A 26992-nucleotide genomic window follows, 5' to 3' on the forward strand; every position below is an offset into this window, starting at 1 on the left:
TACTGGGATACATTTATATACTGGGCAGGTATGTGGCTGTATACGTTGTATATACTGGGATACATTTATATACTGGGCAGGAATGTGGCTGTATACATTGTATATACTGGGATACATTTATATACCAGGCAGGAATGTGGATGTATACATTGTATATACTGGGATACATTTATATACCAGGCAGGAATGTGGCTGTATACATTGTATATACTGGGATACATTTATATACTGGGCAGGAATGTGGCTGTATACATTGTATATACTGGGATACATTTATATACTGGGCAGGAATGTGGCTGTATACATTGTATATACTGGGATACATTTATATACCAGGCAGGAATGTGGCTGTATACATTGTATATACTGGATACATTTATATACCGGGCAGGCATGTGGCTGTATACGTTGTATATACTGGATACATTTATATACCGGGCAGGAATGTGGCTGTATACATTGTATATACTGGGATACATTTATATACCAGGCAGGAATGTGGCTGTATACGTTGTATATACTGGTATACAATTATATACTGGGCAGGAATGTGGCTGTATACATTGTATATACTGGGACACACAGTACGTCTGCAGGGGACACCGCTGGGATTGGTTTGGGGTAGTGCTGAGTGGACAGCCGGCTGAGGTCCTGACCTGTGTCATTGTGCAGCTGAAGCTTCTAGTGACAGAACTGAGCGATGAGGATCAGAGAAGACCGGCAGCAAGGACAGGAATCCAATGTGCGGATCCAATTGGTGAGTGTTACCCCCAGGCACAGACCTGGGTCATTACTCACAGTGTGTTGTATAATGTTGTGTATTTACCAGTAATAGACACATATTTTACATAAAATTAATTTAGTAATCAGTAACAGGGATTCAGTCTTTACATTTCCAAAGTATTAAGTGGTTAAAATGCATTTTACATTCTGTAATTACTAAAAAACATAAATTTTATATATCATCAGCGTATTAATTAGTGATAGAAATACAATTTATATATTGTCAGCGTATTAATTGGTGATAGGAAAAATTTGATGTATTGTCAGCGCATGAATCATTGATAGAAATACATTGTAGGTTAAATAGTATTGTGTACATGTGTGAGTAGTATAGGTGGGAGTAGGGTAGGTATGAGGATGTACCAGTGTGAGTAGTATAGGTGGGAGTAGGGTAGGTGTGAGGGTGTACCAGTATGAGCAGTATAGGTGGGAGTACGGCAGGTGTGAGGATGTACATGTGTGAGTAGTATAGGTGGGAGTAGGGTAGGTATGAGGATGTACCAGTGTGAGTAGTATAGGTGGGAGTAGGGTAGGTGTTAGGGTGTACCAGTGTGAGTAGTATAGGTGGGAGTAGGGTAGGTATGAGGGTGTACATGTGTGAGTAGTATAGGTGGGAGTAGGGTAGGTATGAGGGTGTACATGTGTGAGTAGTATAGGTGGGAGTAGGGTAGGTATGAGGATGTACCAGTGTGAGTAGTATAGGTGGGAGTAGGGTAGGTATGAGGGTGTACATGTGTGAGTAGTATAGGTGGGAGTAGGGTAGGTATGAGGATGTACCAGTGTGAGTAGTATAGGTGGGAGTAGGGTAGGTGTGAGGATATACCAGTGTGAGTAGTATAGATGGAGGTAGGGTAGGTGTGAGGGTGTACCAGTGTGAGTAGTATAGGTTGGAGTAGGGTAGGGGTGAGGGTGTACCAGTTTGAGTAGTATAGGTGGGAGTAGGGTAGGTATGAGGATGTACCAGTGTGAGTAGTATAGGTGGGAGTAGGGTAGGTGTGAGGGTATACCAGTGTGAGTAGTATAGGTGGGAGTTGGGTAGGTGTGAGGGTATACCAGTGTGAGTAGTATAGGTGGGAGTAGGGTAGGTATGAGGATGTACCAGTGTGAGTAGTATAGGTGGGAGTAGGGTAGGTGTGAGGATATACCAGTGTGAGTAGTATAGGTGGGAGTAGGGTAGGTGTGCGGGTGTACCAGTGTGAGTAGTATAGGTGGGAGTAGGGTAGGTGTGAGGGTGTACCAGTGTTAGTAATATAGATGGGAGTAGGGTAGGTGTGAGGGTGTACCTGTGTGAGTAGTATAGGGGGGAGTAGGGTAGGTATGAGGGTGTTCCAGTGTGAGTAGTATAGGTGGGAGTAGGGTAGGTGTGAGGGTATACCAGTGTGAGTAGTATAGGTGGGAGTTGGGTAGGTGTGAGGGTATACCAGTGTGAGTAGTATAGGTGGGAGTAGGGTAGGTATGAGGATGTACCAGTGTGAGTAGTATAGGTGGGAGTAGGGTAGGTGTGAGGATGTACCAGTGTGAGTAGTATAGGTGGGAGTAGGGTAGGTGTGCGGGTGTACCAGTGTAAGTAGTATAGGTGGGAGTAGGGTAGGTGTGAGGGTGTACCGGTGTTAGTAATATAGATGGGAGTAGGGTAGGTGTGAGGGTGTACCTGTGTGAGTAGTATAGGGGGGAGTAGGGTAGGTATGAGGGTGTTCCAGTGTGAGTAGTATAGGTGGGAGTAGGGTAGGTATGAGGGTGTACCAGTGTGAGTAGTATAGGTGGGAGCAGGGTAGATGTGAGGGTGTACCTGTGTGAGTGGTATAGGTGGGAGTAGGGTAGGTGTGAGGGTGTACCAGTGTGAGTAGTATAGGTGGGAGTAGGGTAGGTGTGAGGGTGTACCGGTGTTAGTAATATAGATGGGAGTAGGGTAGGTGTGAGGGTGTACCTGTGTGAGTAGTATAGGGGGGAGTAGGGTAGGTATGAGGGTGTTCCAGTGTGAGTAGTATAGGTGGGAGTAGGGTAGGTATGAGGGTGTACCAGTGTGAGTAGTATAGGTGGGAGCAGGGTAGATGTGAGGGTGTACCTGTGTGAGTAGTATAGGTGGGAGTAGGGTAGGTGTGAGGGTGTACCTGTGTGAGTAGTATAGATGGGAGTAGGGTAGGTGTGAGGGTGTACCTGTGTGAGTAGTATAGATGGGAGTAGGGTAGGTGTGAGGGTGTACCTGTGTGAGTAGTATAGGTGGGAGTAGGGTAGGTATGAGGGTGTTCCAGTGTGAGTAGTATAGGTGGGAGTAGGGTAGGTATGAGGGTGTACCAGTGTGAGTAGTATAGGTGGGAGCAGGGTAGGTGTGAGGGTGTACCTGTGTGAGTAGTATAGGTGGGAGTAGGGTAGGTGTGAGGGTGTACCAGTGTGCGTAGTATAGGTGGGAGTAGGGTAGGTATGAGGGTGTACCAGTGTGAGTAGTATAGGTGGGAGTAGGGTAGGTATGAGGGTGTACCAGTGTGAGTAGTATAGGTGGGAGCAGGGTAGGTGTGAGGGTGTACCTGTGTGAGTAGTATAGGTGGTAGTACGGTAGGTGTGAGGGTGTTTCAGTGTGAGTAGTATAGGTGGGAGTAGGGTAGGTGTGAGGATGTACATGTGTGAGTAGTATAGGTGGGAGTAGGGTAGGTATGAGGGTGTACCAGTGTGAGTAGTATAGGTGGGAGTAGGGTAGGTATGAGGGTGTACCAGTGTGAGTAGTATAGGTGGGAGTAGGGTAGGTGTGAGGGTGTACCAGTGTTAGTATAGGTAGGAGTAGGGTAGGTATGAGGGTGTACCAGTGTGAGTAGTATAGGTGGGAGTAGGGTAGGTATGAGGGTGTACCAGTGTGAGTAGTATAGGTGGGAGTAGGGTAGGTGTGACAGTGACTGATGAGCCCCTGTGTTACTATTGGCGGTAATTGACGATCATCATCATCATCGTCACCATTTATTTATATAGCGCCACTAATTCCGCAGCGCTGTACCGACAACTCACTCACATCAGTCCCTGCCCCATTGAGGCTTACAGTCTAAATTCCGTAACCCACACACAGACAGACAGACAGACTAGGGTCAATTCTGATAACAGCCAATTAACCTACCAGTATGTTTTTGGAGTGTCGGAGGAAACTGGAGCACCCGGAGGAAACCCACGGAAACACGGGGAGAAAATACAAACTCCTCACAGATAAGGTCATGGTCGGGAATTGAACTCATGACCCCAGTGCTGTGAGGCAGAAGTGCTAACCACTGAGTCACCCTGCTGACCACCGTGCTGATGATTGTTTGCTGTTTGGAGCTGTGTGTGTATTTGTTACTGGGGATAAATCAGTCATGTACCTTTTCTAAAAACTGGTGTTAGTTAATCCAAGAGTCTGTGCTTGCCCACAAAAAAACCCTGTGCTGATCGGCCTGGGGCTGGTTGTCATTATGACAGGGGGAACCCCACTGCAGGTTTCCCTGCTATAGTGCCAGTGCTGGGTCTAGTAAAATCGGGGGTACGCCATTGGGCACTAAAGTGATTCTGTTGTTGGGGTGGAGGCGTTTTTAAATTATATTTATTTATGTCATTGTGTATTATTCTACTGTATTGTGCCAGCGAGTCCGTCAGCAGCAGTAAGGTAAATGTGTTGGGGGTGGGGGGGGGGGTGAGGTTTGGGATAAATGTTTGTGTTTTGTTCTTTTTAATATTAACTATTTTGTGTCAGATCCAACGGCTGTATTACTGGCGGGTGAGGCGGCTGTAATGCCAGTGGGTTCGACGGCTCCCGCGGACATTGCCCTTTGAATGTTGACATTTTGACTTTGACATGACGACTATCGACAGTCACAATGTTACTATTTTAAACATGTCAACAGAATGACTATGTCACCATTTTGATGTCAACAGTATATTATACCCAACCCCACGATCAGTGGTATAATGAGGCTGACGTATTAGAGCACTGTGTACATTTAGCTATATCTGACGTACCAATGGAAAGACATCTGGAGGGGGGAATTATCCTCTGTAAAAGATTTTATGTAGCATTTCTCTATATTTTGTGGCTCTTAAGAACTGTATTGATTTTGGTAGGGCCAATAGAATTGTGTTATGTCGAAGATGGTGAAATTGTTCTTGCCATTGCGTTAGCCCAATTTTGCATGTTACCAAGAATATAGGATTCTTAATGTGGAAATGTCTCTGGAGCGAAGCAATAGTTCTTCTGTAAAGTCATAATGACATTTGTGAGTGGGTTTGGAAATGGAAACTTGTCACTGTGAACCAGGTGAGGATCTAATCACATCCCCAATGAAACAGGATTATACAGCACAAATATTCCTATTTTCCAAACCACCCCCTGCATTGCCCGTTGAACTATTCACTTTCCCTATCTTAATCCCTGAACATCTGCCCAGTATAACTGGGTTCATGGTCCCACTTTATGAGAGTTATGGCAAGAGCACAGACTAGACATATGGGCATGACGTAGACTGGTTTATCTGGGTTGGTTGACCTCATAGCTACTGACCGTCTCTGGACTTCTTCTAACCAATTTACGATACCGTTGCTCCTTGGGAATTCCCCAGCGACACATTTTGTTGGGCATCAGAACTAGAAGCAGAAATGATGAACAAGTTATTTTATTAGCCCAGTGTATGCCAGCGTGTAGAAAACTGGCCATATGCTCCACCTTAACTCCTAGGGATCCCCCGAAAGATTGCTGGAATCACCCTAAAGCCCATCAGCACCCCTCAAACATTAGAGATGAACAAGAGGGTGGGTTGCGCTATCTTAATATGTATAAAGCAGCCAAAGATTAGAACCTGCAAATGGACAGGAGGGAATCCCTACCCTCCCAAAAGGGATTGATACGTAGTATATCAGGTCCTGGGCGCTAGAGATAAGGCGTGTGTGGCAAAAAAGGATGGTTGATGTTATTTATTTAACATAATGTATAAAATGAGTGCTCCGGCCGGAGCCAAGGATGATATAACAAAGACACTATGTGAACAATATATAAATCAAACAAGTAAATGCATATATAGACATATGGTAAATAGTATCAGTCCGTACACATAAATGTCCACTGGGTTAGTATAGCCCGTGTTATAAAATGTCCAATTCGTCAATAGACAGATGCCCTTTCAGCCCTGTTGAAAGAGATGATGAATCAAATGTCCCAAAAAGGTACTGTCATTTGAATGAGTGCACTAAGCGGACCTAAAAGGTCATGTCCATGGAGGCAATATTGAAAGAAGGTTTGTATGAAAAGAAAAGAAATGTCCCAAAACAATCTGTTGGGAAATCCAGGGTAACTTACTTGATGTCGCTTGGTGGTAGATGTACGCTGGGCGGGGGTCCCTCCTACAAACTCACAGTGTCTCCTGCCTTCAGTTTATACAGTAGTGCAAGGCGCAGACACACAGCCTGTGTTTTACCGGAGGTAGCGCATGCGCGCTAAGTGAATCCCTCGCAGACAGCGGTTCAGTGAGTTGATGTTGCTTGATAGTGGATGTACGCTGGGCGGGGGTCCCTCCTACAGACTGATAGCGTCTCCTGCCCTCAATTTGTGCAATGATGCAGGGCGCAGACACACAGCCTGTGTGTAACGGAGGTAGCGTATGCACGCTCTAGGTATCCCTCGCAGGCAGCGGTTTGGTGAACTGAAATAAGCGATCTAGCATGCTAGAGTGGAGAGAATGAAAAAGTAGGGCACTTGACAGTGCTGTATAGATAGATGTAGGTGTAATCAACCAACGCGTTTCGCTCGTGGCCAAAAAGGCAGTGAGCTTCCTCAGGGATTGTTATGATGGAACTGGTCTTCCTTCCAGTTTTTATGATGTCCAGATTTTTTCAATTTGGGCGGCAGCAAACTCAATTAGTTGGGCGGAGGCTCAGCTGGTGACATTAAAGTGTGAACACCTGATAGCTGGATTGTGCACAAACAAAGGATGAGATGCTGCCAATTGTTTAAAATGGAATGAAGTGAAGTACACCACTAATTGAAGGTGTCTATTATTGACCTTACATAATGTACAGTGCACGGACAATACATAGCTGTCAGTTATATACAATGAAGTAAAATATATCGATAAAACAATAATAAGAGTGGTCTGTTGTTAACAATGTGTCTGGTGCATTATAAGCAATGGTCTTTGATGTAAAACATCTTGATATATTAAACATCTGATATATTAAAAACCACTTTCAGTTACTGAAACAATACACATTTCCAGACAATTTTGAATGATATCAATGGGCAATGTAATGTACGAAAGGTTTGTACACAGGTTGGGATTGAGAAAAGGCTAATAATACTGATACTAAAGAGGGGCGACGGGCCCTGAAAGGTGACTTTGTCAACCCGATAGGGTGGATAGGAAGGCAGAATGGAGGAGGAAAGAGGGAATCTCTCCTCCCTCTCTCCTAACCAGACACATTGTTAACAACAGACCACTCTTTATTATTGTTTTATCAATATATTTTACTTCATTGTATATAACTGACAGCTATGTATTGTCCGTGCACTGTACAGTATGTAAGGTCAATAATAGACACCTTCAATTAGTGGTGTACTTCACTTCATTCCATTTTAAACAATTGGCAGCATCTCATCCTTTGTTTGTGCACAATCCAGCTATCAGGTGTTCACACTTTAATGTCACCAGCTGAGCCTCCGCCCAACTAATTGAGTTTGCTGCCGCCCAAATTGAAAAACTCCGGACATCATAAAAACTGGAAGGAAGACCAGTTCCATCATAACAATCCCTGAGGAAGCTCACTGCCTTTTTGGCCACGAGCGAAACGCGTTGGTTGATTACACCTACATCTATCTATACAGCACTGTCAAGTGCCCTACTTTTTCATTCTCCCCACTCTAGCATGCTAGATCGCTTATTTCAGTTCACCAAACCGCTGCCTGCGAGGGATACCTAGAGCGTGCATACGCTACCTCCGTTACACACAGGCTGTGTGTCTGCGCCCTGCATCATTGCACAAATTGAGGGCAGGAGACGCTATCAGTCTGTAGGAGGGACCCCCGCCCAGCGTACATCCACTATCAAGCAACATCAACTCACTGAACCGCTGTCTGCGAGGGATTCACTTAGCGCGCATGCGCTACCTCCGGTAAAACACAGGCTGTGTGTCTGCGCCTTGCACTACTGTATAAACTGAAGGCAGGAGACACTGTGAGTTTGTAGGAGGGACCCCCGCCCAGCGTACATCTACCACCAAGCGACATCAAGTAAGTTACCCTGGATTTCCCAACAGATTGTTTTGGGACATTTCTTTTCTTTTCATACAAACCTTCTTTCAATATTGCCTCCATGGACATGACCTTTTAGGTCCGCTTAGTGCACTCATTCAAATGACAGTACCTTTTTGGGACATTTGATTCATCATCTCTTTCAACAGGGCTGAAAGGGCATCTGCCCCTCAAACAATATACAAGATCCTTTCCCATTAGTAGCCATAAGAGTCTGGGACTTTCTGGAAGCATGTATGGACATCAGTACTTACTATCCAGAGGTTCTAGGTCATTCTACCATGTCCAACATGAGAGACATCAAGGCCTTAGTTGTCCTAGGTAATATTCTCCAGTGAATTGCAGAAACCCACATTGCAGAGTTTGAGGGATGTGTTTGGGCTTAGAGTCAAATACACTTCTACACATTTACCATATGAATTCTATAATGTGACACTTCCCAGCATGCTCTGAATGTTTCCTGAGGTTAAGTGAGACTTGGAATAATACTTTATCCACTAACTACATGTTATGAATTTTAAATAACGTACATTAATGTTTGCACTTCTGAATCTGTGTGTCCTATACCCACGTACAGTAAGACTTTCCTCTAGTCTTCAAACCTTCAAGCGTTCAATGAAAACCCACCTCTTCAGACAAGGTTATGATATTCCTCAACCAGCATCTTAATTTCCCTAGATTACCCTATTACCACCCTCTACACTGCTAACGCAAGACAACAACCCTCTGACCAACATTGCCACACACACAGCCCACTCAGTACTTTTACCTTTGCAGTCTGGCTGGTCCAGTGTGCAATATGATGTAGCACATGCCCTTGTGTTTCTAACTCCCATTGTCCCATAGATTGTAAGCTTGCGAGCAGGGTTCTCTTACCTCTCTGTCTGTATGTATTACCCAGTATTGTCTTATTAATGTTTGTTCCCAATTGTAAAGCGCTACGGAATTTGCTGGCGCTATATAAATAAATGTTGATGATGATGAATAAAATATCTATAAGGAATATATGGAAATGTGACAGGATGGACCTCCTATGCCACTCTGTCCTTGGTTGCTGGGGACCGGCTGGGCTTGCCTTCCCCTTTCTTTATCTCAAATTGCGCCCCCCCCCCTTCAAACGCAGTTGGAGTAGATCCTGCTGCCACCACTAGGCTCATTTGTAGCACCTAGTACCGCTTTCTTCTGGGCAACTCTAACTGCTAGTGTACCCCATTGCTGGTAGCCCTGACCTCTTCCTTTAGATCAGGGTTGCTGTGGATGGTTCCCCCTGGCCTATCACACTGGCCAGAGCTGCAGGTAGCGAGTAGAGCGTTGGTACTGGATGCTGGGTCCTAACCTCAGAACAGCCGATTAACGGATTAGATTGGTCTAATCTGTAGGTCACAGGAATTTCCGCAGGCGTCAAAGCAGGATCTTGGAGCAGTGATGTTGTATTAGCTCACGTGTCCTAATAAGGACAGTTATATGCCAGTTTATGGTACTAGCGATCTTTCCACAAGTTACGGATGGAATAATACATTTCAGGGTAAAACAGGGCTCTGTTTTTACAGTCTTTGGACACTAGCTTAGCAGAAGGTAATGCAGCCTCCTGCCCCTTTAACCAATCCGGGCTGATTCATGCAGCCTGCATGTGAATCAGCCCAGAGGGCACCTTGTTACATAGAGGCCAGTGGCAGGAGATGTGCACTCCCGTCTACGAGCTGGCTGGGAGGGGGGGCGGCTCAGCCCACTCTCCTCCCTGGTGCCAGTGAGTCTGTCCGCCTATAACCACTTCCAGGGAGCCTGGGCCAGAGTCTGGCTCTCTCCCTGGCTGAAAACAGAATCAGGGGAAAAGCAGCCAGATCCCGGGGCAGCAGTCTCTGTCCTGCCTGTCCTGGAGATCTCTGAGCTCCAGTATGTGGCTCAGCCTCCTGGGACCCCCAGGAGTCGCTGCACCTACTGGATCTATGTAATCCCAGGAGGCTGCTGTGTAAGTCCGTCCAGCAGCCACTGAAGCTGCCGCTGGGGGATGATGGCTCCAGCACTGCTCCTGCAGCCCCAACTGGACCACCAGGGATGGGTAAGTACTTGTTCTTTATTATATACATTTCACATCTAAAATACACATTTAACATACACACCTTTTACTGGTCTTAGCACCGGGAGTTAATCCTTTCAGTGCTGCGCACAGTTAACTATCTGCGCTGTGGCGTACACACAGCAAATATACAATTTATTATACAATATTTCACATTTAATATACACTACATTTTACAGTTTTACACTCCCAGCGCCTAGTGCCAGGAGTTAACTCTACCAGCGCTGGGTATAAACCCTCCCGGCGCCGGAGTCCATTTCAAGATAGCCGCACGTGTGAACTCGGGGACCCGGCCACCGGGATACATATCCCCTTATAATAATATACCTGGGTGTGTAGAGGCAGAGAATTAGGGACATGTTTTATGTGTGAGGTTATTGTAGATATATTATACTGTTTAAATAAAGTTTAGATCCACACTCAGCGCTGGAATACCAATTGCAGTAGATAACGGCTCCTAATACAGCTGCACACAAGCTGTAGGTTGGTTACATAGATACTGATACTAAGGGAGTCGTTGCAGCGCTACTGGGTTTTCTATTAATCCAAAATACAGAGAGAGAGGTTTTAAACTGTTGTCCTACAGACAATGATCTATTCCATTCATATAGAGAACAATAAGGAATCAGAGATAGTGCAGGAGACTTGGCTGAACATTTAAGCAATCACTGACTTTCATGCTGTAGTCGTATTCTTCACACTCTAATTGAAACTTTTCAGGTTACAGACTATAAGAAATAAACTTACAGTCAAGTAGTAAACGATGTTCACGTAGCAGTTACTTGTATCAGATGATAGACTGCAGTTTATTATACTGTGTTATTACAGATGAAACTACAAATGGTATAATAATAAGAAATAAAAACAAATTAAACTTAAATAAAAGAACAAAATGTAGCTCGAAGGTTAACAAATGCTATATAGTAACAACATAAAATTTCATCAACACTTTCTAATACTTACAGGTTAAATGAAGAAGGAATATTGATATTAATCTTCCAAATAAGGACACAAACTTGTTTTATTGCATCATGGGGACATGGAACATGACATATAAGGACAATCTTATGGGTCAGTGTACGAGCTGTTTGTCACCACTTGAGATTTACAGTTTGACTTTGATGAAAGTGTTGACTCGGACTGAATGTTGGGGAAGTTTCATGTATTTCGGCCATCTGAGGACATCACATTCCCACATGCATCTAGTCCTGGAGGTTACAGTCATTGCTTATCCACCGCGTCTCGTTTCAACAAATTTTATTTTTCTTTACAGCTCGATCTTTCAGTGCTGACAGTACATCCGTGGGGCAGGCGACACGTCACGCTCTGCGATCACCCAGCATGTTTGGATAAAATGAATCATGTACTTCTCCACAGCTTGGATCTCATCTCTGCACAGCCACAATGGAAGCAGAGTGGTCCATTACATATCTGCGAAAAACAGAGAAGCCAACACGCTTCCACATAACAAAACTGTGCTTCACCGACCTGTGAGAGCCTTGGCTGAGCACTGGTCCCTAGTTGCTGGTTCTCCGACACCGTCTTCCTTATATGTGGAAGTGTCAAACTGAATGCTTGACCACTTATCTATGGTCAAACACACTGTTACAGGGGATTAGTTATTATCCAATCTGTCATTCTGTAGCTGGTCCAGTTCTAAAAGGAAAGAGATAAATGACTGCATCTACTACATGCAGGAAGTTTGATGGGATGGTAAAGTCTTCCATCCGCTCCAAGGGGGCAGCTCTTTTGGTATGTAACAATAACTTGCCTATTTCTCTGAGTTTCTCATGTGAGCCAACATCTGAAGCATCCTGGTTGAAGAGATGCTGCCCCATCTGCATGATGCATCAGTCATTTTTGAAAGAGAGAAAAGTTTTATCTGGGGTCGTGTCACTCAAGAGCTTACAAAAGCCACCACTGATGTCAGGTGAAACAGACTGGGCAAAGGTGCACAGAGACTGGTGTGGGCTTGTTGCCCCTTGGGTTTAGCTGAAATCTCTTCCTGTGGCACCAAACAAGCCTTAGCAAGCTGCACAGTCCATGAAGCCTTCGACAACCATCTCTTTGTCTGGAAGTTTGCATGGTCTCAGAATGCCGCGTCCTGTCCTTATCGCATCAGCGTTGTGTGCAAAGATGTCGCTATGCCGATGATGCTCCAATTGTATGCACCTTTCTTCCACGTGCTTGGTAAGTTACATGGCCCCGTCAACTTCAATCTCAGTACGATGAACATGTTACATATGCCCGGCTAGTTTTGAGAGCGTATCTCACAGTACACGCAGTACTGGAGCCATCACTGTTTTTGGACAGTGTTTGGACTGACACCACATCATCTTTTTGGCCTTCTGTGTGTAAAACACAGCTACCATCAGGTCAAGAATCGTTGTGCATAGTTTACCTACGCTTTGTCCCAATGCCACCCAATGCCACCCAATGCCACCTGTCTTATCCTTGTTTGGTGCAAAAGGACCAGGAAAGCTGCAATCTCCTCCTCTTCCTGGTCATAGTGGGACATACGTACGGTATGTATGTTCCACTGACATGTAGTGGTGGCGTGCACACACTTTCCCCTCCATGCTAGGCAGACACGCACACTCTTGGTCTGACAAAAGTGACTTGCAGGGACATGCCAGATTTTTATGCCGAGTATATTAGCGAGGTCCCCTGCATTAGCATTGGTAAGCTTTCTGGGGACCAAGGTCTCCATAGTGTTAGTGTGTAAACAGGTCAATGTCCCCACAAGCATAGGAATCTCTCTCTCTCCCTCTCTCTTTCTCTCATTATAAGCCCAGGGACAAGATAATACCTTCAGATTCACTCTGCTTGTTTTGAATCATTAGTTTGTTAAGATGCTGCCTAAAGGGTCCACAGGCAAACTTTTTAGCTTCGTCAAAGCTTATAGTGAAACGCGTGACTGCGGAAGGAAGCAGCATCTGCTGTTCTATGCTCTACGTCAGTAAATATCTGAATATCATATGACCCAGCTAATCTATATAAATATCTGTGGAATCTGCATATGATATTATAACTGGGCACTTTATATGAGAGACTACAGGGCTGAGTCAGACCTTTACGGTTAGAGCCTTATACATACCATATTATAAGAATAGGGAGTCAGAGGATATAAGACAGAAACTATATTTTGAAAAGGATTCATATATTTTATTGTGGGTCATGAGAAATAAACTTGATTAAAGTGACATTTGAGTATTACACTTGTAATAAACACAACAGAAAAATATATTGGAAAATCACTTTCAACAATATATAAAAAGTGTTACCAGAACAGCGTCGCTGTTAGACAGTATTTTACTGCCTATTTTAATAGTTTTTCTAATTGGGTTATTAATTGATAATTATTTTAATATTTTGCTACAAGTTCTTTCTAATTTGAGATATGAAGAATCTTTAATAAAGTTTTTGGGGATTTTAACATATTCTAATAAAGATTATGATTTTAATGTAACAGCATTAGACTGCCCCATAACAAACAGACTTTCTTTCCATTTGTATGAGTTCTCTATGTCTGTGGGTGCACCCTCATTTTGGCATATTATTGGGAATATCATCATCATCATCATCACCATTTATTTATATAGCGCCACTAATTCTGCAGCACTGTACAGAGAACTCATTCACATCAATCCCTGCCCCATTGGGGCTTACAGTCTAAGTTCCCTAACATACACACACACACACAGACAGACACAGAGACTAGGGTCAATTTTGGTAGCAGCCAATTAACCTACCAGTATGTTTTTGGAGTGTGGGAGGAAACCGGAGCACCCGGAGGAAACCCACACAAACATGGGGAGAACATACAAACGCCACACAGATAAGGCCATGGTTGGGAATTGAACTCATGACCCCAGTGCTGTAAGGCAGAAGTGCTAACCACTAAGCCACCGTGCTGCATCAATATTTCCATATTTTGAAGGAAGATTAATGAACTACTTGGTACGGTGTGTTATACTGCACCATGAGAGATGTAATATAGGCATATGTGCCCATTCAGATGGTTCATGTAACCAATAACAGAGGAGTGTTTTAGGAGCAAAAGTGAAAGTTTATTTTATTGAAAGTGGTTTTACTAAAGTGGTAGGAGGGTGGACTTTGTGTACACAGTAAGATGTAGAGTAGGCATACACATAGGGGGCGGCCATCCAGTGCACTTTATGAATGTCCTAAAGATGACATTTCTTCCCCCCTCTTAATAAATATTCAGACTTTCTATGTACGTATATGGTAAGCGTGAACCTGCTGGTCTCTTGCAGTTCATTTGTTGGTCTGTAGGTGGCACTGTGGGATCAGGGATACAATGCCCCTCAGCGTGGCATTGGGTGATCTGGGAGCTGGAGTGACAGCCGCAGGATAAACATTAAGGGACCCCACAGGTAACTCACAGTAACCCGCTGCTGTCATTGGAAGCAGTGTGCTGAGGTGAGCGGCTTCCATTCATTTGCTAATTATTAGACCAGAATAATATAATGTAGAACGTTCCAGGTAATGCACAAAGAACACATAGAAAAACATTTCCAATGTGATGGAGACAATGTCATTAACATTAGAATTCTTTAGCCTGATCTACCTATAAGACCTCTAAGCTCTGGCCAGAGGTCCGTTGCATTGTTTAAGAATTGTCTGCTGGTGTCTTGATCTTCTATAAACAATACAGCTGGATATATCACTGAAGATAGGTCACAGAATGTTTTGCAAAAAGATCTGCAAATTTTATTGGAAAAATGCACAATTCTGACGATATTTCTTGTATTATGACATCCTTCTAAATTATTCCCCTACTGTCTTTTAAATGCTCATTGTAAGTGTCTACAGTATTAACATTACTTAAGCCTCATGACCTGTATGCTTTAAATGTACAAGCTGACAAAATTCATATTAGAATATTGAAATAAAATATACATAAGGCTTTTCTATATCTAAAGATACACCCTTAATCTGTTAGTCAAACCTTACCTGCACCCCAGTCTCTTTATCTCTTGTCCAGCCCAGTAATTTACAATGTATCCCTAGCCTCAGCTTTCTTTTCCGCCTCCTTAGTTTATACTAACTTACTTCTTCTGTGCTCTTATCTTGCTCCTCTGCTGCTCTTACCTCTTCTTCCTGGCTTCTTGTCTCTTGCCCTTATCTTGCTCCTCTGCTGCTCTTATCTCTTCTTCATGGCTCCTTGTCTCTTGCCCTTATCTTGCTCCTCTGCTGCTCTTATCTCTTCTTCATGGCTCCTTGTCTCTTGCCCTTATCTTGCTCCTCTGCTGCTCTTACCTCTTCTTCCTGGCTTCTTGTCTCTTGCCCTTATCTTGCTCCTCTGCTGCTCTTATCTCTTCTTCATGGCTCCTTGTCTCTTGCCGGCTTTCAGTCTCGATGCATTACATGCAGCCCTGACCTGTGACCACACAGGTTTAAAGTTCCGTCATCTGCCCTTCTGTGCGGCCAATCAGTTACCCCGAGCCATCACATTATTCTCATATGGAGGAGAGTCCATGGTGCAGGTCGGCAGTGCACGGGGAACATGCCTCACCACACCAATTAGGACTCCTCTCCTTCAGTGAAAGTAGCAGGGGGCCCACTGGCATCAGGGGCCCACCGTGGATTTCCCTGGTGTCCCAGTGTTACCCTGTACAGTATATATGTAATAAAGGAGACTATCATCGGTGTAGGTGTGAGGAATGCATATTACAAGGATGGAGTTTACATCTATATTACATTCATGACTTTTCTGTATATACTTTATAGAATGTACAGCACTGTGTAATATGGTGATGCTGTATAAATAATAATAACTGTATCTCTCTACCTTCAGGTTACCTAAAGGGACTCTCCTACGGAGCTGGCTCACCAAATCCCGTCCTCGGCTGCTTCTGTTCATCGCTGGTTTAAAAAGACCTCAAGTCACACTTATGAGGAGGAAGAGGATGAAACGAACCAAAGTTGCAAAGGCCACGTAAGCGGTAAATAGAGGTTACAGGAAGTGACCAATGACAGATATTAGACATCATCATGGAAAATGGGACATACAGGGACACCGGACCATGGGAACGGGGACATAGAGGGACACCGGACCATGGGAACGGGGACATAGAGGGACACCGGATCATGGGAACTGGGACATACAGGGACACCGGATCATGGGAACGGGGACATACAGGGACACCGGATCATGGGAACGGGGACATAGAGGGACACCGGATCATGGGAACGGGGACATACAGGGACACCGGATCATGGGAACGGGGACATAGAGGGACACCGGATCATGGGAACGGGGACATACAGGGACACCGGATCATGGGAACGGGGACATACAGGGACACCGGATCATGGGAACGGGGACATACAGGGACACCGGATCATGGGAACTGAGACATACAGGGACACCGGATCATGGGAACGGGGACATAGAGGGACACCGGATCATGGGAACGGGGACATACAGGGACACCGGATCATGGGAACTGGGACATACAGGGACACCGGATCATGGGAACGGGGACATAGAGGGACACCGGATCATGGGAACGGGGACATACAGGGACACCGGATCATGGGAACGGGGACATACAGGGACACCGGATCATGGGAACTGAGACATACAGGGACACCGGATCATGGGAACGGGGACATAGAGGGACACCGGATCATGGGAACGGGGACATACAGGGACACCGGATCATGGGAACTGGGACATAGAGGGACACCGGATCATGGGAACTGAGACATACAGGGACACCGGATCATGGGAACGGGGACATAGAGGGACACCGGATCATGGGAACGGGGACATAGAGGGACACCGGATCATGGGAACGGGGACATACAGGGACACCGGATCATGGGAACGGGGACATACAGGGACACCGGATCATGGGAACGGGGACATACAGGGACACCGGATCATGGGAACGGGGACATAGAGGGACACCGGATCATGGGAACGGGGACATACAGGGACACCAGATCATGGGAACGGGGACATACAGGGACACCAGATCATGGGAACTGGGACATACAGGGACACCAGATCATGGGAACGGGGACATAGAGGGACACCGGGCCATGGGAACGGGGACATAGAGGGACACCAGATCATGGGAACGGGGACATACAGGGACACCGGATCATGGGAACAGGGACATACAGGGACACCAGATCATGGGAACGGGGACATACAGGGACACCAGATCATGGGAACTGGGACATACAGGGACACCAGATCATGGGAACAGGGACATACAGGGACACCAGATCATGGGAACTGGGACATACAGGGACACCAGATCATGGGAACGGGGACATAGAGGGACACCGGGCCATGGGAACGGGGACATAGAGGGACACCAGATCATGGGAACGGGGACATACAGGGACACCGGACCATGGGAACTGGGACATACAGGGACACCGGATCATGGGAACTGGGACATACAGGGACACCGGACCATGGGAACTGGGACATACAGGGACACCGGATCATGGGAACGGGGACATACAGGGACACCGGATCATGGGAACGGGGACATACAGGGACACCGGATCATGGGAACGGGGACATACAGGGACACCGGATCATGGGAACGGGGACATACAGGGACACCGGATCATGGGAACGGGGACATACAGGGACACCGGATCATGGGAACGGGGACATACAGGGACACCGGATCATGGGAACGGGGACATACAGGGACACCGGACCATGGGAACTGGGACATACAGGGACACCGGATCATGGGAACGGGGACATACAGGGACACCGGATCATGGGAACGGGGACATACAGGGACACCGGATCATGGGAACGGGGACATACAGGGACACCGGATCATGGGAACGGGGACATACAGGGACACCGGATCATGGGAACGGGGACATACAGGGACACCAGATCATGGGAACGGGGACATACAGGGACACCGGACCATGGGAACTGGGACATACAGGGACACCGGATCATGGGAACGGGGACATACAGGGACACCGGATCATGGGAACGGGGACATACAGGGACACCGGATCATGGGAACGGGGACATACAGGGACACCGGATCATGGGAACTGAGACATACAGGGACACCGGATCATGGGAACGGGGACATACAGGGACACCAGATCATGGGAACGGGGACATACAGGGACACCAGATCATGGGAACGGGGACATACAGGGACACCAGATTATGGGAACGGGGACATACAGGGACACCAGATCATGGGAACGGGGACATACAGGGACACCGGATCATGGGAACTGGGACATACAGGGACACCGGATCATGGGAACTGAGACATACAGGGACACCGGATCATGGGAACTGAGACATACAGGGACACCGGACTATGGCAACTGGGATATATGCAGAGACACTGGATCATGGGAACTGGGATATATGCGGAGACACCTGACCATGGGAACTGGGACATATAGGGACACCGGATCATGGCCTCTTCTATCCGCCGTCGTCTCCTTATTCCCCAACCCTGGCACTCCAAACTCACCCACTTCCTCCAAAAGTGCTCTCGCACAGCCGAACACCTCTGGGGAAATCTTGTTCCCTGGCTGACTTCCTTCACTTCAAATTCATCCTCTCTTTCTGCTCTGCCCTGTCCCTCGCTAAACAATCCTTCTTTAAGTTCCTTATCTCTTCTCAGTCCTCCAATCCCCGCCGCCTCTTTGCCACATTCAACTCCCTCCTCTCCCCCCCCCACTGTCCCGCCTTCCCTCTCTGCTTCTGACTTCGCCTCCCTTTTCTCTTTCAAAATTGAAGCCATCAGACAGAACATCTCCTCCTCCTTTCCCTCTCCCGCCACCCTCACTGCTTCACCTCCCGCCATCAACCAGCTGTTGTGCTCCTTCATCCCCACATCAGGTGAAGAAGTTCGCTCCCTTATTCTTTTCTCTCCACCCTCTACCTGTCCTCTAGATCCCATCCCCTCCCACCTCCTTCGCTCTCTCTCTCCTACTGCCTGGTTTTACCTCGCACACCTCTTCAACCTATCACTCTCCTCTGGCGTTGTCCCATCCTCATTCAAACACGCTCTTATCTCCCCTATCCTCAAGAAACCCAATCTTGACCCCACCTCTCTTGCTAACTACCACCCTATCTCTCTTCTCCCATATGCCTCCAAATTACTTGAGCGGATTGTCTGCAGCCGCCTCACCAGACACCTCTCTGACAACTCCCTCCTTGACCCTCTCCAATCCGGCTACCGCCCCCTCCACTCCACCGAAACAGCCCTGGCTAAAGTTACCAATGATCTCCTATCAGCCAAATCCAAAGGTCACTACTCCATAATCATCCTCCTCAACCTCTCCACGGCCTTTGACACCATGGACAACCCCCTCCTGCTGCAAACTCTTCTCTCTCTTGGCCTCTCTGGCTCTGTCCATGCCTGGGTCACCTCATACCTTGCTAACCGCTCCTTCTCTGTATCAACGTCTGGTTCTTCCTCCATCCCCTCCCCTCTCCCTGTTGGAGTCCCTCAGGGCTCTGTTCTTGGCCCTTTACTCTTTTCACTCTATACTTCCTCCCTTGGGGTTCTCATCTCCTCTTTCGGTCTTCAGTATCACCTATATGCTGATGATATTCAACTCTACTTCTCTTCTCCTGATCTTTCCTCCTCCCTCCTCTCTCGTGTAACTGACTGCCTCTCAGCCATCTCCTCCTGGATGTCCTCACGCTTTCTTAAAATTAACATCTCCAAAACTGAACTCATTGTCTTTCCCCCACCCAGACTCCCTTCCCACCATGACCTCTCTATCGTTGTTAACAACTCCACTATCTCCTCTGTCACCCAACTCCACTGCCTAGGAGTCACTCTTGACTCCTCTCTCTCTTTTGCCCCCCACATTTATTCCCTTGCCCAAGCCTGTCGCTTCCAACTCCGTAACATTGCCCGCATCCGTCCCTTCCTCTCTCAAGATGCCACCAAAACTATCATCCATGCTCTCATCTCCCGCCTCGACTACTGTAACCTCCTCCTTACTGGCCTCCCCTGCTCCCACCTTGCCCCCCTCCGCTCTATACTCAATGCAGCTGCGAGGCTCATCTTCCTCTCTGTCTTGCCTTACACTGGCTCCCCTTCCCCTACAGAATCCTTTTCAAACTCCTCACCACCACTTACAAGGCTCTCTCCCAGTCTACTGCCCCTAATATCTCTAACCTCCTCTCCATTCACACTCCCGCCCACTCCCTGCGCTCGGCCAATGATCGCCGCCTCTCCTCCACTCTGATCACCTCTTCCCACTCTAGAATCCAAGACTTCTCCCGTGCTGCCCCCCTTCATTGGAACGACCTCCCTCGCTCCATCCATCTCTCACCCAATCTGGGCTCCTTCAAGTGGGCACTTAAAACTCACCTGTTCCTTACGGCCTACCAACCATCCACTTAACCTCTCACCTCTTCTGTTTCTCCCCTGGCCCTTTTTTCTCTCCCCTTTGCTTCACTGGCTCCCTTCTATGCCTGATTTTGTTTACCCTCCCTTAGGATGTAAGCTCGTATGAGCAGGGCCCCTCTTCCCTCCTGTCTCCATACATGTTCTTCCGCTCCGTCTCTACTGTATCTGCCTGCCTGGAGTTTCTGAAGTACTGGTACTTTGTGTTTATTGTTCTGTACTGTCTTACCCTGTATAGTCTACTGTTTGTACCGTGTACGGCGCTGCGGAAACCTTGTGGCGCCTAACAAATAAACAATAATAATAATAACTGGGATATATGTGAAGACACTGGACCATGGGAACTGGAACATATAGGGACACCGGATCTGGGAACTGGCACATACGGGGACACCAGATCCGGGGACTGGGACATACAGAGACATCGGATCATGGTAACTAGAGCATACAGGAATAACGGATCATGGGAATTGGAACATACAGGGACATACAGACATCTTAGGGAGTGCTGGTTCCTGGGATATTGTATTTCACATATTATTATACTATTTATTATAATATTATATTATGTAGTATTTCCTAGTAGCTCAGTAAGTGCTGGTACCTGGGATATAGTATTTAACATATAATTATACTATTATATTATGTAGTATTTCATAGTATTTTAGGGAGTGTTGGTACCTGGGATATACAGTCATGGCCAAAAGTTTTGAGAATGACACAAATATTATTTTTCACAAAGTCTGCTGCCTCAGTTTGTATGATGGCAATTTGCATATACTCCAGAATGTCATGAAGAGTGATCAGATGAATTGCAATTAATTTCAAAGTCCTTCTTTGCCATGATAATGAACTTCATCACAAAAACATTTCCACTGCATTTCAACCCTACCCAAAGAGGACCAGCTGACACCAGGTTAGCGATTCTCTCGTTAACACACATGAGAGTGTTGATGAGGACAAAGCTGGAGATCACTCTGTAATGCTGATTGAGATAGAATAACAGACTGGAAGCTTTAAAAGGAGGGTGGTGTTTGAAATCATTGTCCTTAACCATGGTTATATGCAAGTAAACACGTGCAGTCATCATTGTTTTGCACAAAAAGGGTTTCACATGCAAGGATATTGCTGCTAGTAAGATTGCACTTAAATCAACCATTTATCGGATCATCAAGAACTTCAAGGAGAGAGGTTCAATAGTTGTGAAGAAGGCGTCAGTGCACCCAAGAACGTCCAGCAAGTGCCAGGACTGATTCAGCTGCGGGATCGGGCACCACCAGTGCAGAGCTTGCTCAGGAATGGCAGCAGACAGGTGTGAGTGCATCTGCATGCACAGTGAGGCTAAGACTTTTGGAGGATGGCCTGTTGTCAAGACGGCCAGCAAAGAAGCCACTTCTCTTCAGGAAAAACATCAGGGACAGACTGATATTCGGCAAAAGGTACAGGGATTGGACTGCTGAGGACCAAGGTAAAGTCATTTTCTCTCTTGAACCTAGATTGTTTGGGGCATCTGGAAAAACGCTTGTCCAGAGAAGGAAAGGTGAGCGCTACCATCAGTCCTGTGTCATGCCAACAGTAAAGCATCCTGAGACCATTCATGTGTGGGGTTGCTTCTCAGCCAAGGGAGTGGACTCACTCACAATTTTGCCTAAGAACCCAGCCATGAATAAAGAATGGTACCAAAACATCCACAAAGAGCAACTTCCGCATCCGTCCTTTTCTCTCTCAGGAGGCCACCAAAACCATCATACACACACTCATCATCTCCCGCCTGGATTACTGCAACCTCCTCCTCACCGGCCTCCCCCACTCCCGTCTCTCCCCCCACCGCTCTATACTCAATGCGGCCGCAAGACTCATCTTCCTCTCACGCCGCTTCTCCTCTGCCTCCCCTCTCTGCCTTCCCCTACAGAATTCTTTTCAAACTCCTCACCACCACTTACAAGGCTCTCTCCCACTCTACTGCCCCTTATATCTCTAACCTCCTCTCCATTCACACTCCCACCTGCTCCCTGCGCTCGGCCAATGACCGCCGCCTCTCCTCCACTCTGATTACCTCTTCCCATTTCAGAATCCAGGACTTTTCCCGTGCAGCCCCCCTTCACTGGAATGACCTCCCTCGCTCCATCCGCCTCTCTCCTACTCTGTGCTCCTTCAAACGTGCACTAAAAACTCACCTCTTTCTCAAAGCCTACCAACCATCCACTTAACCCCCATCTCCTCCACTCATTCTCCCCTCTCTCCCATTCCCTCAACTGGCTCCTCTTGTGCCTGGTCTGTTTAACCCTCCCTTAGAATGTAAGCTCACTTGGGCAGGGCCCTCTTCCCTCCTGTCTCCTTACCCGTTCTTCTGCTCCGTGTCTATTGCATCTGCCTGGAGTTTCTGAAGTATTGGTACTTTTGTTTATTGTTCTGTACTGTTATACCCTGTATAGTCTACTGTTTGTACTGTGTGCGGCGCTGCGGAAACCTTGTGGCGCCTAACAAATAAATAATAATAATAATAACTTCTCCCAACCATCCAAGAACAGTTTGGTGATGAACAATGCCTTTTCCAGCATGATGGAGCACCTTGCCATAAAGCAAAAGTGATAACTAAGTGGCTCAGGGATCAAAACATCAAAATTTTGTGTCCATGGCCAGGAAACTCCCCAGAACTTGTGGTCAATCCTCAAGAGGCGGGTGAACAAACACAAACCCACAAATTCTGGCAAGCTTCAAGCATTGATTAGGCAAGAATGGGCGGCCATCAGTCAGTATGTGGCCCAGAAGTTGATTGACAGCTGCCAGGGCGAATTGCAGAGGCCTTCAAAAAGAACGGTCAACACTGCAAATATTGACTCTGCATAAACTTAATGTAATTGTCAATAAAAGCCTTTGATACTGCTTGTAATGTTACCTTAGTATACCATAGCAACATCTGACAAAAAGGTCTAAGAACACTGAAGCAGCAAACTCTGTGAAAACCAATACTTGTGTCATTCTCAGAACGTACGGCCATTACTGTTGTATTTCACATATTAATATACTATTATATTATGTAGTGTTTCATAGTATCTCAGTGAGTTCTGGTACCTGGCAGGAAGTATGTCAATGTGTGATTGTTTGTACCACAATATGTCTGGTCTTATACCACCATCTGTTTCTCCAGAGTGAGTGCCGATCCCATTTTCTGGAGGAAGCGGTGACCAGGCTCCATGGAGATGTCTGCAGCTGGCTCCAGTACAGAAGAGAAGACTGAAAGAATCGATGTGAGACAATCTGCAGTCTGGACTGTTGTAACTCCCCAGTCTGTGTCTAAATCAATAATACAGTCCTATTATATGTATACACAGCCTGAGAGGAGTCATTACTGCGCCCAGAAAGGGGGAGGGCAATGGTGGGAGGAGAGGGTGACCATATATGAGTATTACACCGCAACTGAGTCAGAAAGTCCATTTGTTGAGTAGAGGACAACAGGAGAAGATTGTGACATTACACAGTGAAGGTGGAAAGTGGGTAGAGAGAAGAATGAACAGGGGGCTCTGGATTTGGATGGAAAGGGGTAAGAGGAAATGTGAGGAGCTGTGAAAGACTGGGTGGGGTTAATGCCAAGGGTGGTGGCTTGAACAGGATGGGGTGTGATATATATATGGAAGGTCTATGACAGAATGGAGAGGTAAAGCTGCTAAGTTGCTATTAAAGACTGAAAAGGATCTGTGATTTAATTAGAAAGACTGTGATTGAAAGGTAGAAGGGTTTAATGACAAAATATTATGAGCCATGAAACAATCCTATCAGGGTGATAGAATGAAAGTGCTAGAAATTCTGTGAACGCGAAAAGTTAGAAATTACTTTGGAGTGAGGATAAAATTGCATTACATAGGGAAGAGCTATAATAGACTTAGAGGAACTGTAGAAGAATTGGTACTGTGCAACCATGAGAGGGGAGGGGGAGGGGGGGGGGGGGCAGAAACATGAAATACAATTAAAGTAAGATTCACTTCCCCATACTGTGACAATCCAGCAAAATGGCTACAGTTATTGAATATACAAATCAGGAGTGTTAACAAAAAACAAATTCCTTCCCGAGAAAGGTAGATGGACACTATATTGCCTGACGTGTCTTATTTCTGCTCATAATTTCTCCACATTAGATGTTTGGTGGAACATTGTGGCATAATCTATAGTCGTCTACAATGTAACACAAGCAATAAGTAAGCCCTGATTGTAAAGGATCCTGGACTAAGCGGCATCAATCAAGGACAGAAGCTGGGTGGTCTCCCAAAAGCCTGTATCAGAGTTTTTATCTTGTCAACTAGCACAGATCCAAAGAACCGATCTTCCACAGGAACAGTCACAATTGTACAGAGCAGAAGGCGCTGAAGATGCTGGACCCAAATGAGGAGGTAAAGAAGGAAGTCCAATAACTGAAGAACGATATCTGTAAAGGGACATTCAGTACTGTCACAACAAATAACTGGGTTGCATGCTGATATCTTTATCTTCTTAGCTCATGGCTGTTTTTGACCATTATTATTATTGACCATTAAATGAGAAGCATGTATGACTGTAAACACTCATATAAGAAGAACCTAGGGACTATGGTAAATGTTAGACAAGACTGAAGACACCGGGGAATTTGCAAGAGAAGCAAAGAGTGTGAGGTGGTCATCTCAACCTAAATATTAATGGTGTATGTAAATATGCTGAACTCAGCTGGGAAAATCTGGAGGCCAATGGGAGGGAACTACTGTATATGGAATAGGTCCTTGCACCATCTACCTGGACCTAGGGTGGTAAAGTGTAACTTGAGGAATCCAGAAAGAGAAGGTAACAGAGCCCCCCCACAACTGCTATGCAAAAATCCATCAGCAACCCACTCTCGTGTTTCTAGCAGTAGACAAATGTACAGATGAAGTATTCTCTTGTCTACATGTGTTGAAAGGTCCGACTACAGAACAACCACAAGGCACTAATACAGAAGAACTACAAGTGCCTACTACAGAATGATACAAGTTCCTACTACAGAAGGACAAGTAGGTTCTGCTACAGAAAGACCAAAAGCTCCTACTAAAAAGGTCTTATTACAGAACAACTAGACTACAAGGTCCTACTGCATGGTGTTACTACAAAATGACCACAAGGTTCTAACACTAGGTCCTACTACAGAACTACTACTAGGTCCTACTGGATAGAAAACTAGTGGTCGAACTGACCCAACTAAGAACATGCACAGATCATAGAAACATGTTAAGACTCATTGGCTCAGGTATTCTTTGCAAATTGACCCTGTAAAATCAATATCATGTGCTTAGCTATTTCATGGGTGATTTAACCTTTAGCCTAGCAAGACAATGAATAATAATAAGTCCATCTTATGGCTATGAACAAGGTACTGATCATATAGAAAATGTACCCAATCGAGAAGAATATAAGTGTGAAAAAGGTAAATTGTGAATCAATAAAAGGAGTTTAACACCAAAAAATGGAATAATAGAACTGGTTTCTTCCTTGTCCACTCTCTAGAATTTCTAGATAATAAATGCCTCACAATTAAACATTAACTTGTTACATTGCTGCACTCATTTCAATAAATAAAAGAGGGTGTCTGCTATGTGTTGATCTGTTATTTCATGAATTAATGGCCTTCTAAATACTCCCTGAATATTTTCCACAACAGGGTCTGGTGCTGTGATACTGATGGGACAATAGTACGAGGAATGGGAGGAGCCCTTAGTTAGTGTTAGTATAGACTGATAATGGTGGGAGGAGCCCTGTTAGAAAGGGAGGAGCCCTGTTAGAATAGGAGGAGCCCTGTTAGAATAGGAGGAGCCCTGTTAGAATAGGAGGAGCCCTGTTAGAATGGGTAGGGTAAGAATGTAATGAAAGAGGCAGGGGCTGACTCCTCCTAGTGGGAAGTGCCATCTGCATCTTCATGCGTACAGCTTCTCTTATGCTGTATAGTAAAGCTGAAGGCCTGCATGGCAATGCCCCATATGCTCATTGTTTTCCGAGTTCCTCATCAGCCTTGTCAGTGCATTATGGCAATTGAGAAGGGTGAACTCTTGGTCACAGAGGTAGGGGGCATACACAGTTCTTCCCCACAGTTGCCCAGTTTACCTCCCAGTCAAGGAGCTTGCGGGTGAGATATATCATGGTGAGCTCATGGTCAATGTCATCTACCAGTGTAAGTAGTAGTATAGATAGGTAGGAGCGTAGGTGTGAGGGTGTACCTGTGTGAGTAGGGTATGTGTGAGGGTGTACCAGTAATTGCAGTATAGGTGGTAGTACGGTAGGTGTGAGAGTGAACCAGTGTGAGTAGTATAGGTGGGAGTAGGGTAGGTGTGAGGGTGTACCAGTATGAGCAGTATAGGTGGGAGTAGGGTAGGTGTGAGGATATACCAGTGTGAGTAGTATAGGTGGGAGTAGGGTAGGTGTGAGGGTGTACCAGTGTGAGTAGTATAGGTGGGATTAGGGTAGGTGTGAGGG

The 26992-nt window shown here is 45.9% G+C and overlaps 1 long non-coding RNA gene across 3 annotated transcripts; it reads left to right on the top strand.

Moving 5' to 3' along the window:
- Positions 1–555: 555 nt before the first annotated feature.
- LOC142143070 (uncharacterized) lies at positions 556–26015 on the top strand. 3 transcript variants are annotated; one of them, XR_012689490.1, is made up of 3 exons: positions 556–757; positions 15934–16081; positions 23673–26015. It is a non-coding gene; the product is annotated as an uncharacterized LOC142143070 (long non-coding RNA). The 3 variants fall into 3 exon arrangements; XR_012689492.1 differs by lacking the exon at positions 556–757 and adding an exon at positions 7805–8014; XR_012689491.1 differs by lacking the exon at positions 556–757 and adding an exon at positions 14499–14555.
- The last annotated feature ends 977 nt before the right edge of the window (positions 26016–26992 follow it).

This window comes from Mixophyes fleayi, chromosome 3 (assembly GCF_038048845.1).
Source record: "Mixophyes fleayi isolate aMixFle1 chromosome 3, aMixFle1.hap1, whole genome shotgun sequence".
Classification (NCBI taxonomy): Eukaryota; Metazoa; Chordata; class Amphibia; order Anura; family Limnodynastidae; genus Mixophyes; species Mixophyes fleayi.